General features: G+C 35.2%; 1 protein-coding gene across 3 annotated transcripts in view; it reads right to left on the reverse strand.

The window, feature by feature from the left end:
- LOC149085010 (rho-related BTB domain-containing protein 1-like) overlaps positions 1-13,630 on the reverse strand; it is an 87,995-nt gene that overhangs the window by 44,300 nt on the left and 30,065 nt on the right. The window contains exon 1 of one of the 3 annotated variants that reach the window (XM_089232765.1): positions 12,399-12,852. The exons of the other annotated variants lie outside the window; for them this stretch is intronic. The gene's annotated coding sequence lies outside the window, so the exon portion shown is untranslated. Of the gene's footprint in view, positions 1-12,398; positions 12,853-13,630 lie in introns of those variants that run through there. 3 annotated transcript variants of the gene reach the window in all.

A 13,630-nucleotide genomic window follows, 5' to 3' on the forward strand; every position in this document is an offset into this window, starting at 1 on the left:
AAGCTTTATTTCGATAAGAGCCGTCTATATGCTGTTACCGCACCGAGAGAAAAAAATGTAACTATGTTTATGTATCTCGGAGGGCCCCCTACGGATTTTCCCATATACATATATATTCCCACACGCAAGTGTGTGCATGACTTATATTTACATTACATACATTCCAGTCGAGGGAGATTGTAGAGGCCTGTGTCAGGGAACATTTCAAAAGAAAATACAAGTTAAATTTTACGCGTAGTTAATTAGTACATCGTACAACCTATACCGTCGGAAATATGGAGTGATTCCGAGTCGCGCTGCAAATGTGGCAGTCGACTAGCCCGTAAAAACACCAGTGACTCAACTCAGTCACGTAGAATATTTCAGTCGCCAATGCGCTAATATATCTAGTCTGAGGAGCGCCATAGCAATATATGTGTTGGGTCACTTGAATACCGAGTCTCCTGTCACTCGCCAGACTTTAGTATCATAGTATCATACATGTCTGGTTCAGTATTTAGTACCACCGTTCGAGGAGGAGGAAGGGCCTCCTCACACGAGGATAGTATTTCTTCATATTTTCGTTGGTCTAGGTTGTAGGATGGGTGACCATGACCTGGATTTAACTTGTATTTTCTTTTGAACTGTTCCCTGATAATAATCTGTGTGTGATGTTCCCCCCCCCCCCCAGCATAATCTCCCTCGATTGTAATGCGCATAATGTAAATATAGGCATAGTGGAATGAATCGAGAAGCTATCTTTACTTAGATAAGACAACCACATAATCTTTTTTATGAGCAGTATATATTATATATTATTAATTATTTTTATTTATTTTTTTTTTTTTGATACTGCGTATGCTTTTACATTGGGTTGCTGTATTTTAGTTATACAGGGTGTTTCAAAAAGAATCACCCGATTTGAAATGCGTACATTACGAAAAAAATTGACATAGACACAAGATTAATTTTATATTACATGGCTAATCAAAGTTTTTTACAAACCAAATTAAAGGTGCTCAATATGTCCACCTTGGGATGCACGGCATATCTCTATACGGTAGTGTCAAATTCGTCCCAAACTTTTGCGAGCTTGTTTGCATCCACTGCGAGTGGATTTCTGTGGAGTACGTGCGAAACTCTGTCGGATGCGCTCCATATTTTCGTTTGACATGAGGGGACGGCCAGAGGATTTCCCTTTACACAGACAACCCGTGTCTCGGAATTGTTTATACCATCGCCTAATGCTCTGAGCGGTAGGAAGTTCAATACCAGGGTATTGTCGATGAAAAGCGCGATGAGCAGTTGTTACGGACTCACACTTCGCGAAGCTTAGAACACAAAACGATTTCTGTTGTGCAGTCACCAGCTTGACAAACACTGAAGTGGCGGCCGAAAGAAGAGCGTTAGCGCTGCCTGTCGGAAACTGCGTGAAACTCGAGATTTCCCTCTTTCTACCTATACATTATTCGATCAAAACGGATTAAGAGCTGAATAGTTATGATTTTTTTAAATCGGATGATTCTTTTCGAAATACCCTGTATTTATGGGTATAGTTTTTCATCCATCTCGTTGGGCCTTTGTATTTGTTTAAGTTAAAGAGCATAGGGACCTATAAAAATTTAGATTTTTTTTTAATTTTGTTCTACACGCTGTATTTTTACTCTCGAAACCTATACAGCGATTTCTGAACACATTTTGAGCATTTTTTAAATCAGAACCATACCTCTAAGACAAACGGTTGATGAGATAAAGGCCAGATCAGAATTTACATGACACCCTGTATAAGAAATAACAGAGCTCTCATATCAATGGGGCCCGATATGAACACGTTATTATTTTTTTACACCATAAATTTATCATAGGAGCGCCTGTGGAAAATTCTCACACATGAGGGGTTCACGGAAGATCTCAGCCTAGGGGATCAAAGAGCCCTTAAAACTGAAATTACTCTCATTCGTTGGAAGAAACAAACAAAATAAAATTATGAGAAGGAATTTCGAAAAATTTCAGCACCTCGGATTATCCGGAACCTCGGACTTTCGAGACTCGAGTTACCGAGACACTACTTCATTTCTAATCATTAAAAGCCGATAAAAATCTTTGATGGGGTTTTATAGGAAGACCGAATGAAAATGCATGTCTGCAGTGTATCCCTGTGAATTTAACTACAGCAAAAGAGGAAAGAGAATTTATCTGACAGATAATAATAAAATAAATAAATTGAGGGTAATTTCTGAGAAGAGCTATTTCTCGTTAGAGCGGACACGGACACACAGATGGGTCTCAAATTCCCCGATGAATCCTTCAATTCTACAATCCGTAATATGAGCTCTCTGGTAGTTCAGCAATTCATCCATTGCTACATTTTTTTAAATTTTTTATAAGCTTGTCACTATAAATACCAAAACGATCATCATTATGGATCAACTGCGATGGCTAATTACGATGTAATGACCCTCCAGACGGACGTTCATATGATGTAACAGGAGGGGGGGTTATGAATTAATTCTTTTTGTGGTCACATTTCGTTTATTTATTTATCGTCGTTAGAAAAAATAATAATACTTTTTTTAAGAAAAGCATTACTGTGAAAAATAAAATAGAACTAATTTCCTTAACATTCAAAATAAAAGAATAAGTAAAAATAGATGTTTTTTCGAACCCATTTGCAGCCCCTGTTTTAATCTGAATTTATTCAAAAATAAACACAAAGAATGCTAATATGTATGCTTCATGGGAAGTAAGAAACGCATGGGGGTGGGGGGTTTAATGTATATGTCACGGTAGATGTGATAAATCCAGTGTGATTATTATGCATAATCAACGAGCATTTTGATAAGTTTGATAAGTTTCCTTAACTTTATCACTTTTACCGTCGATTATGCATAGTTTCCCAAGTGTCGTTTGTAAATTTGATAAATTTCCCTAAATCAGTCAGTTTTACCGTCGCATATGCGTGACAGCCAAGTGCCATTGGTAAATTTAATAAGTACTAAAACATTATCACTATTACCGATGATCATGCATTATACACAAGCGTCGTGTCCTTGGTAAACATGATAAATTGAACTATATTATATGCTATAAATGACGATTCATATATGTATTATATCATTATATCGAGGTACGATCATAAAATTTATTATCATTATATCGGGGTCCGACTTATACATTCATCACATATACTGGACTCATTTGGAATTTTTTTAATATTTATCAAATTCATCAACTATACTAGGGAAATATGCATAAACACTGATAAAGACGATAAATTTCAAGTACAGTAACTCTTTTGCGGACACCGGTGGGACAAAAAAAAATTCGTCCGTGAAAGAGGTGTGACCGTTAATCAGGGGTTTGAAATACATGCATTTATTATACAAGGGAAATTGCTATTTGGTTGTAAAAGAGGGGTGACCGCATCTGAGAGTGTCCGTTAAGAGGGGTTTTATTGTACTTATGAAACTTACCAAGACGATTGGTAAGTATACATAATAACTGGTTATAATATATATAACCTATGTATCACATTTACCGTAACATATACATTGTACAGACTACATTCACAAGTTTAATACTTGAAATGTTTTTTTACAGTGAGCTGAAACTTTTTGTACGATCTGTTTTTATTTTAAGTCTCTAAGGAAGCATTTCAAAGCATTTTTATCAAATAAAAATGCGAACAAAGACTCCAGTAAAGTATGTAAAATATTTCTTTTACATTGTAAATACTGTATTGGATTTTGACGATACTTGGGAAGAAATATTGCGCAGATTCTTCCGATATTGGAGATAAAGCAGCATAATGCTACGTGGTGCATATATATTCATATATACATGTAAGATACTTTATTCTCGGTTTTATACAGAAGAGTATCTATAAGCACATTGCTATTTCTATTTTTTAAGGTACGAAACTAATGTTCTCGCAAGTTTTCTTCCGATACAAGCATATATGAAGAGTGAAATTCCAGTGAAAACAAAATATGGAACATACCATGAATTTTTAGATATTTCAGAAATTCGTAAAGATTGAACAGAATGGTTTATTATAGAGTAGTTTCCTCGAAAAAGCGGATTCTTAGTATATAGAGATATATTTTCGAAATTTATTAAAATTTTACGGTTGGCAAGTGTGAGATGGGAGTAAAGAATCAAATGAAATATTAATAAACATGAGCAGTTCTAGTGAGGTACTCCTTGAAGAACACTCGCGTGACATCACATCCACATGAGTAACAATAGCATTTTACATCGGATGATGCCAAGAATAAACATGCAATTTATATACTGTAACCGGAATTTTTAAGCTCATTGTCCTCTGGTTGTGAATTGGTGTAAAATCTATTAAAGTTTTTAACCCTTTAAGCGGTTTTTAAAAGTTTTCCCGATCAGCATTACAACTGTCACATTGGAAATGAAAGCGCATTTTCACTGCGGAATGCAAAATCAAGGCTCTAACCACTAGCACTTTATAGTCCCATAACAAAACGCATCGGACTCCACGGTTTGAACAAGACACTGGTGGCGCCACCCGCAGTGAAAGTGGAAGTTAAGAACCCGAGATATTTCGAGGTGACCGCATTAAGCAAATCAAGTTTGACGAGATATCTCGGGATTGTCGCTGTAAGGGTTAAAGAATGTTTTGTTGGATTTCAATGAATAAATGTGTAAATATTTCATTGCATAACCTACTAGTAACGCGTATCAAGACCACCTATAGAAGAATTCTCCTATAGGTGATGTTGAGCGTATATCACGTCCCGAAAACAAATAAATGCCGTTAATTCTATTTGAAATTTTCATTATGATAAGCACGTTGAATGGATTGAATAAAGTCAGTGAAAAGCCGATAAATAATTTTTCTATAATATTTAAGCTCCCCTGTAAGTCGAAGTTTTGAACAGTTTATATACAGGGTGCATAGTTAACTCCTCGTACCTTAAATTACTGTGAACCGTTGATCCTAGAGTCATCCTTCCGATTACAACTGCGTTTCCCAAAGTGGGCAATATCACTCCCCCAGGGGCGAAGCAATGGTCCAGGAGGGCGGTAGAAACTACGGGTATAACATAGGATCCTATGGGTTGGCTTGCGTTGGAGGCGAGGAGCAGAAAAAAATTTTGAAAAAGGGGGAGAGGGAACAAAAAGTTTTGGAAACTGTGTAAGAAAAAGTATCCAAATAACGTGTGGCCCTTAGATACGTCATTCATAATGCAAGGGGTTGCATAGTTATTAAAATAAAATAAAAATTAGCTTTTAATACGGACACCGTGTCCTCAAGAACCAAATTAGAAAGTTGTCCCTTCTTTCCCAAGGCCAACAAAAAATATTCCTTTTTTTTAAGTGCAATAATCGCTGAGATATTTGAATTCAAAAATTCGAGAGAAGTTGGGGAAGAGCAGCATAAATGATGGAAAGAAGTGCTGTCTGTATGTAAGTTTAAGCTGTTGTTTCCCAACATTCCCACAAATTTTGAATTTAAATAACTCAGCGAATATTAAACTTGGAAACGTGATTTTTTTTTTTTTTTTTTTTTTTGTTGGCTTCAGAAGAGACAGAGCAACAACTTTCTAATTGGGTTTTGAGAACATGGTGTCCGTATAAAAAGTTAATTTTTTATTTTAATCACTTTACAACCCTTACAATATGAATGACGTATTTGAGGTCTACACGTTAACTGTGTGTGCGTGTATGGGAAATTTTTCTAACTGGAAGAGCAGTAGACTCCGGACTATTCGGTCTAATATAGCGGATGGGCAGGCCGGATAACAAAAAAGCCGGATAGACCGGAGCTCTATAAATGATCACTTGCTACCCCCCCCCCATGCCATTAAAAACGCCCTTTGCCAAAACCCGCCCATATTTTTTTACCTCTAAGTAGGGACCAGTACTTTATAAATGTTATGTACTGTACAATAGCGTAAGCAGGGTTTTCTTGTGATGGTGGAGGAGGGGTTCATGATTTTTTTATTGTTTTTGAGTGTTTCGTTTTTTACTGCAAAATACACCATCTCTACCCCCCCCCCTTCCCCTGGCGTACGCCTATGTTATTGTACGTTTTAAAAATTTATTATACAGAAAAAGTAAGTCCAACAATAAAAATATTGTACACATTTTTTAAGATAAACGTGATAATACAAATACAACGCCACAACAGGCAAATTGCCCAACGAGGTGGCTGACTTAAGAACATCATGGATCCCCGAGCCCCTACCTACTACTGCTACACCACACATGCACCCCCCCCCCGCGGCACCCCCCAACGAATCGGTACATGCGGGAATGTGCGTGTACGTGTAGTGCAACCTGACGTAAAGTTTGTTTCTGTGTAATGCTTGTTATGTGTAGTGCTGTCATCTGCCCCCAGTTTTACTAACTATGAGTGAAGTGTTATGGTTGAATGATTTACCGTTGTAGGACTGTTGCTCTCTGTGGCGAGACTTTTTAACGGGGAGATCGGCTCGCATTTGCGCCTTGAAGTTGGGAACCACAGAAAACCAACTTCAGCCGACCACCACTGTGGGGTTCGAACCCGGATCCTCGCATCACGAGTCCGGCACTATAACCACTCGACCACCACAGCGGCCTAAGTTAATTTCAGGGAATATAAAATAAAGTAAATTGTATAGTATGAATACGGTAAGTTTTAAAATAAACAAAATATTAATTTATATATATAGAATTGATTTTCTTACAAAAATTATTCTCAAATTTATTTTACTATTCATTGATAAACGATTACACAAATTGATAACACTTGGAACGCCTTGGCAAAATAAATTATTCCTCATTTTATTACGGGGGATTGTTATTATTTGACAATACCGGATAATCACAAGCCGGATAATCGAGTCTACTGTATGATTCTAGGCTCGACGATTCGCCTGTAATTTGCAGTGCGAGGATTTGGCTGCGCAACCTGTATAAAAATAATTTTTAACGAACTGTGTGTATAAAACCATAAGCGGAGATAGACGCCTGAAGGGGAGGGGGTGTCATGATGATGATGATGTCAATAATGTCCTCCCCCACCCACCTCTGTATCTCCGCCCATGTATAAAACTCTTCGCCAATATCTCGGTAAGATTTGCTCAATCCTAATAAATATATGATGTGCGTATTTTAAAAGCTTATGAAAACGTTACGTCCTTGTTGATGGATTAGGCAATGATGTCCATTACCTTTGTGCGTTGTACCAAAAAAAAAGTTAGATGACGACCTGTATGATCATAGCGAAGCTGATTCAATAATGACTATGCATATATGCAACAGGTTGAGCGACGGAGTTAGACTTGACGTTATGCAATGAATTACACTATGCATTCCTTCGGCGGAAGACAGAGGAAAACGATTGGTTTCTTTTTTTTTGTTTCATCAACTGTCCTTGCACTTTGATGACATACGCCAAAAGAAAAATCAAAGATGTGTTGCGAGTGTGTGTGTGTGCTATATACAAAAGTTGCAGAAAAAACTGTATAACTTGTTTTTTATTATTTTTATCACAGAAATAATTTTCGGATTTTAAACTGTTTTATGAATTTTAGAAAAATTAAATGAAGCGCTGAAAGCTAAATTTAAGTTTAAGAAAAGCTTTTCTACACACTCAAGATAAAATGCATCTTTATATACCTCCACAATACATTCAGGGATGAAGTTCTACACTTTTAACTACCTTCCTTAGTATTATTTTCATTATGCTTCTCAAAAATATGAACTGATCAATGTAAATGGCAGAATAAGAGACTATTTAGAGACTGTTTTGAACGTGTTTAAAGAACGTAATCAATAATGAACAAGCAACAAGCATTTTTACTAAAATTTATTTTTTTGTATTATTATGCATGAGTCCTTTGTAAGGGGTCCGTAGGATCATTTTCATTTACTGCCATTTCCATGAATATTTTGTACGGTGAAATTGTAATTTATTCAATTTTTGTGATATGAAAATTAAAAAAAAAATTACATTTTTCATTTTCTGGGATGGTGGTGGTGAAATTGACGATCTGGCACTAGCACTACAGGAGGCCCACGGAGCATTGATCACTACTACAAGGGGTCCGCGAAAAGAAGTTGGGAAACACTGTATTTACAGTGCTATGCTACAGTGCTTCATAATTATGCGACTAGGGTTTCATTGTAGAAGTAATTATTACATATTTCATGTTTTAGGCTCGAAAAATTCTGTAGAAACTTTTTTACCATTTCATCATAGAAATCGTATTCAAATTTTCAAATTTGTTCGTTTTGTGAATTATAAAAAAAACAAATGTGTGAAGCGTCGATGGCTAAACTTACATTTGAGAGAAATTTTTCCACGCACACACTAGATAAAATTCATCTTTCTTTAAAAATATATCAAGAATACATTCAGAGATGAAGTTCTACACTTTTTGCAACTTTACTTAGCATTATTTTTACTATGGTTTTCAGAAATATGAGCTGATCAGTGTGAATGGCAAAATGCTTTGATATATCTCCATACGTATTTTTAAAGAAGTCAATGAACAAGCATTCATTAAAAATTCATTTTTTATATATCTATGTAGAAATTTTTTTGCGATAACAAAATCTAATCTGGAGAAGCATCTAATTTTTTCTCAAAAATAAATATCAAACAGTTAACAAAACATTATTTTAGGCTTTCATAATCATGCGATCAGGATTTAATTGTATAGGATAAGTGTTAGTGATTTTTTCAGATAAATCAAGAAACGATTAGTAAATGTGGCTTGTCGTGAGCAGTTCCTAAAAATTAAATATAGTCTTTAGAATATTTAGATCAGAGTTCATATATCGGTTAAAAATTCTGTACTGACATTTTGACCATTTTATTACAGAAGTCATATTCATAGCTTTTCAAATTGGCAGTTTTTTGAATTATAAAAAATTAAATGAAGCATTGGAAGCTAAATTTAAGTTTAAGAGAAGTTTTTCTGCACACACTGAGATAAAACACCCTCCCCCCCAATAGAAATATTGCCCTTAATCGGAGAAAAAACGGGAAAAATATAGATTGTCCCGGAAAATACGGGACAAAATGCGGGACGTATGGTCACTTTAACATTGGAGAAATTTAAGTATTAATTTTTTTTATTTACCTATTTATTCATTTATTTGAATCAACCCTCTCTCCCAACAGCGAGCTCTAGATCAGTGTTTCTCAACCGCCGGGCCGCCGTTTAAATGACCAGCCGTTTCATTTTTCCTCATTCATTTTCCGTTGGTCTTGTGGTCTTGTGTTTGACCGAGCCTTCCACTCACAGAAATGAATGAAACCGGGCCGTGGGCTTGCCAAGGTTGAGAACCACTGCTCTAGATCCGCCCCCTGGGGTGCATAGCAAGCAGGGTGTATGGCATTTTCCTGGCTAACCGTTGATCCTTTCTCCAATCAGAAAACGTTTCCAAATAACGTGTGGTACTCAGATATGCCATTCACGTTTCAAGAGGTTGTATAGTTATTAAAATAAAAAAAATTAATTTGGATACAGTCCCGTATGCCCCAGAACCCGATTAGAAGGGTGTTGGAGCACGGGCAACCGTATAAAAATTTAGATTTTTTTATTTTGCTACACACTGTGTTTCCACTGTCAAAACTGGTACAGGGTAATTTGTTAAAGCCTGTTGAGCATTTTTTAAATTAGAATCATACCTCTATGACGGACGGTTGATGAGATAAAGGCCGTGCTGGCACTTACAGGACACCCTATATATATACTTGGTATTATTATTACTATGATGCTCAGAAACATGAGCTGATCAGTATGAATTGATGTATGATGATGAAAATAATATATGATAATGAAAATAATATATGATAATATATATATGTGATGTATGAAAACACTTTGAAATATATTTCTATACGTATCTAAAGAAATCGCTGTCAATAATAAATAAGCATTTTTATTGAGAATTTTTTACAATTACTATGAAGAAACGCGTTTTTTCTTCAATTTTTGATTAACCTTGCATTTGTGCAACGCGCTTTGTTAAAAAAATTTCAATTAATTTTCATGCAATTTTTTGTATGAAATGTGAACATTTTTGGAAATTAAAAAGTCTGATGAGAGAGATAGAGAGAGAGAGAAAGATATATATATTTTTTTATTTGTTTACCAAGAAATTTTGTTTTTTATGATTTTTCGGAAATGAAATTTTTGTAAATTTTATTCTGATTTTTGAGATCTGGAAATTTTTTTTCCCCATGACCGTGAAGAGAAATAAATTTTTTAAAAATAGAAAACAATATTTTTTCCCCACAAATTTTTTTTTATCGCATGGTGCATGAGGTTTTCCAAAATCGTAAATTATTTTAATTAAATTCAGTTAATTAATTTCTATAAATTAAAAAAGTTGATTAATTGGAAATTGACATTAATTACAAAGAAAAACGTGCTAAGTCAATCTCCTATTTTTTCAAATGTGTTATTCAAGTAACCAGTTGTCATGTATAAAAAATTGTGCAATTTGGTCACAAATTGAAAGAGCTGTCAAAAAAAAAAAAAAGGGATAAAAAAGAATCGAGAAGCTGGAAAAGCATCGTTAATTTATTCTCAAAAATGAATATCAAATAGTCAATAAAAAAAATTAAAAAATTTAGGTCTTCTCATAGTGATGCGATCGGGATTGAATTGAATAAGTACCATTATTTTTGCATATAAATCAAGAAACGATGAGTAAATATGGCTTCGTGAGTGGTTTCCAGAAATGAGATATAGTATTATAGAATGCAAATACAAATGCCACAATATAGGCAAAATGCCCAACGAGGTGGCTGAAAAAAGATGCCAATACAAAAAATATGGATGTCAAATATACCTAAAATACAGCAACCCAAAATAATAGCAATCATCACGAAAAAACTAATTATTATGATAGAATATGATATATATATACTGCCCATAAAAAATTATAGTCGCCTTATCTAAGTATGGATAGCTTTCCCGATTTATCCCAATTTATGAATATCGTATTTCTTACCAAACGTGTCAGAATTAGATAGATCAATTCCTATAGTCCGGGAGTAACGGAGTAAGCGAGTGAGAGTGAACGACCTAGTAAGTGAGTGAGTGACAGAGTTGAGCGACCTGGTGAGAGTTAATGATAGAATGAGCAACCTAGAGTCAGGAACCAACAGAGTGAGTGATCTAGTTGGTGAGTAAGCTAATGAGAATGAGCGACCTAGTTAGTGATAGAGTGAGCGACCAGGGGTGATTGAATGTATAACACAGCGAGCAACCTAGTGAGTTGATGATAGAATGAGTGACCTAGTGAGTGAATGACAAAGTGAGCGACTTAGGGAGTAAATGAGAGACCTAGAGATCAAGTGAGTGACGGGCCTAGTGAGTGAGGGACAGAGGGAGCGACCCCGTGAGTGAGTGATAGATTGAGCTACTTAGTAATTAACTGAGTGACTTCGTGAGTGAGTGAGCGAGAGCGAGCGAGCTAGCTCTAATGGCAGGCCGGTTTCACTCATTCATTTACTAACTCGTTCACTTGATCACTCGATCATTTTCATTCACTAACTCGTTCACTTGATCACTCGATCATTTTCATTCACTAACTCGTTCACTTGATCACTCGATCATTTTCATTCACTAACTCGTTCACTTGATCACTCGATCATTTTCATTCACTAACTCGTTCACTTGATCACTCGATCATTTTCGTTCACTTGATCACTCGATCATTTTCGTTCACTTGATCACTCGATCATTCTCATTCACTAACTCGTTCACTTGATCACTCGACAACGTTACCAGGGAAAATGGTCAAGCTACATGTTGGCTTTGACAGTTATAAAAGATGCTCCTTATGTCCAGTACAAACGCAATGCAAAACGAAGTAGGCGTCGGACGCCGATAAATGAATTTATTGTGTTATAATACATTTGTTTTTGTATATATTTTGTATTGGTTTTTATGTATATTAATGTTGTGCCTCTATATATTGGTGAAGTTTCTATTTATTTGTGTTTTTATGTATATATATTTGTGTCGTTTTTTCGGTATATTTATTTGGTTTTCTATGTGCTTATGTGTTATGGTTTTATTGCGTTCTATTCTATTATTATATCTGTATTTAATGTGCAAATTAAGAGAAAGCCGTAGCAAATCAAGCTTTTTTATGGTCAAATTCGTGTTCAGCACAATGAATTACATAAAGATGACTATTTTTGTTTCGGACGAAGAAACTTTATGAAAATTTGTTGCCCAGCGTATTTATTCCTACGGAAAAACTCATCAAAATCACAGAGAATTAAACTATTTTTCCCCACAAAAAAATTTCCATCCAGCTGAATAAGAAGAGATCACGAAAACATTTTTAAAAAAAATTATGAAATAATATTCGATGCACGGAATCATTCCGCAGAGAAAAATTTAATGATCTTGAAATATTATATTAATACTCACGTTTTTTAGCTTCTTTCAGCCCCTTTAGAAGAGTAAAAGCAGACACGGAATCAAACAAACTATGGCTTTGTTGTTGATCTCAAACGTTTCAAGAAGGCCGCTGAAACACGAGCAACCAGTTGTTTGTTGTCAATGCAAAAGAATGAAGTTTCGTTACAGGCCGAAAAGAGACGGAATCAGTGAAGACGCATTTTGCCAACGAAACCAAAAGCGCGCCAGTCATAAAAACAAAATATCACTGATTGGACGCCAGAAAGAAGCCAGTTTTCTGTAATAACGAACAAGTTTCGTTCTTTGTCGGGAAAAATCCTCATACAACTCTATTACAGCACTCTCTTATATTATATCATCAATATATATATATTTTTTAATTATAGATTTGCCTGTTTTTTGCTGTACCTTACGATATATTGATCCCTCAAACACGGCAACAAGAATAATACCGCGACTTAAAACTGCTGATGTGTTATTTACCTTAAAAAAAAAAAAATCCGAAACCCAAATGTTATCGCGATGATATATCGTGTACTTTGGGCTTATACTACTCACTGATAATATAATATTAGTTTTAAAATGTTTCTTCTTATTGTCACAAGATAAGCTCGATCCGAGCTTTCACTCGTACCCTTGGTCAGCGCGGAAGTTTGATTAGATTATGGCCGATTGACCAGAATAGGAAATGCCTAGGTCATAAGTAGATAAAAGAATTTATCGATTGTGCGAAAAATAAGGAATAACCTACAGTTTTGTTTTTTTTTTTGAGATTATATATCGTGAAAAAAATATTGCCATGGAACGTGCTAGTTATCTAAAAATATCGCGTTCTAAAAACTCGCCAATACTTTTTGCTTTTATTTCATAGTTTTATGGACTTTATATGTAGAAAATATTCCATAAATTTTTTTCTATGGAAACGAGTCTCACCCAAATTTATATATTTTTCAAATTTTTTTTCAATTTTTGAGCATCCAGGAACTTAGCGAAGCTTATTATTATTATTATTTTTTTTATTATTTTTTTTTTTGCATGTGGTGAAATTTTAGCTTTTAAACTAATAAGCGGATCTATATGAAGTTATGCATAAAATCAGTGTTTTTGGCCCTCCCCCCACACAAACGGGATGCCGAGACGTTTTAAGGGGTCTCCTATTTTTTAAGATGATGAAAAACTATGCTCTAGAACATAGTTTCCCAAACTTTTTGTTCCATCGCCCCCTTCATCAGCAATTTCTT

The sequence above is a fragment of the Pholcus phalangioides genome, unplaced genomic scaffold (genome assembly GCF_987345545.1).
Source record: "Pholcus phalangioides strain wild (caught in Gottingen) unplaced genomic scaffold, Ppha-v1.0 ptg000007l_1, whole genome shotgun sequence".
Taxonomy (NCBI): Eukaryota; Metazoa; Arthropoda; class Arachnida; order Araneae; family Pholcidae; genus Pholcus; species Pholcus phalangioides.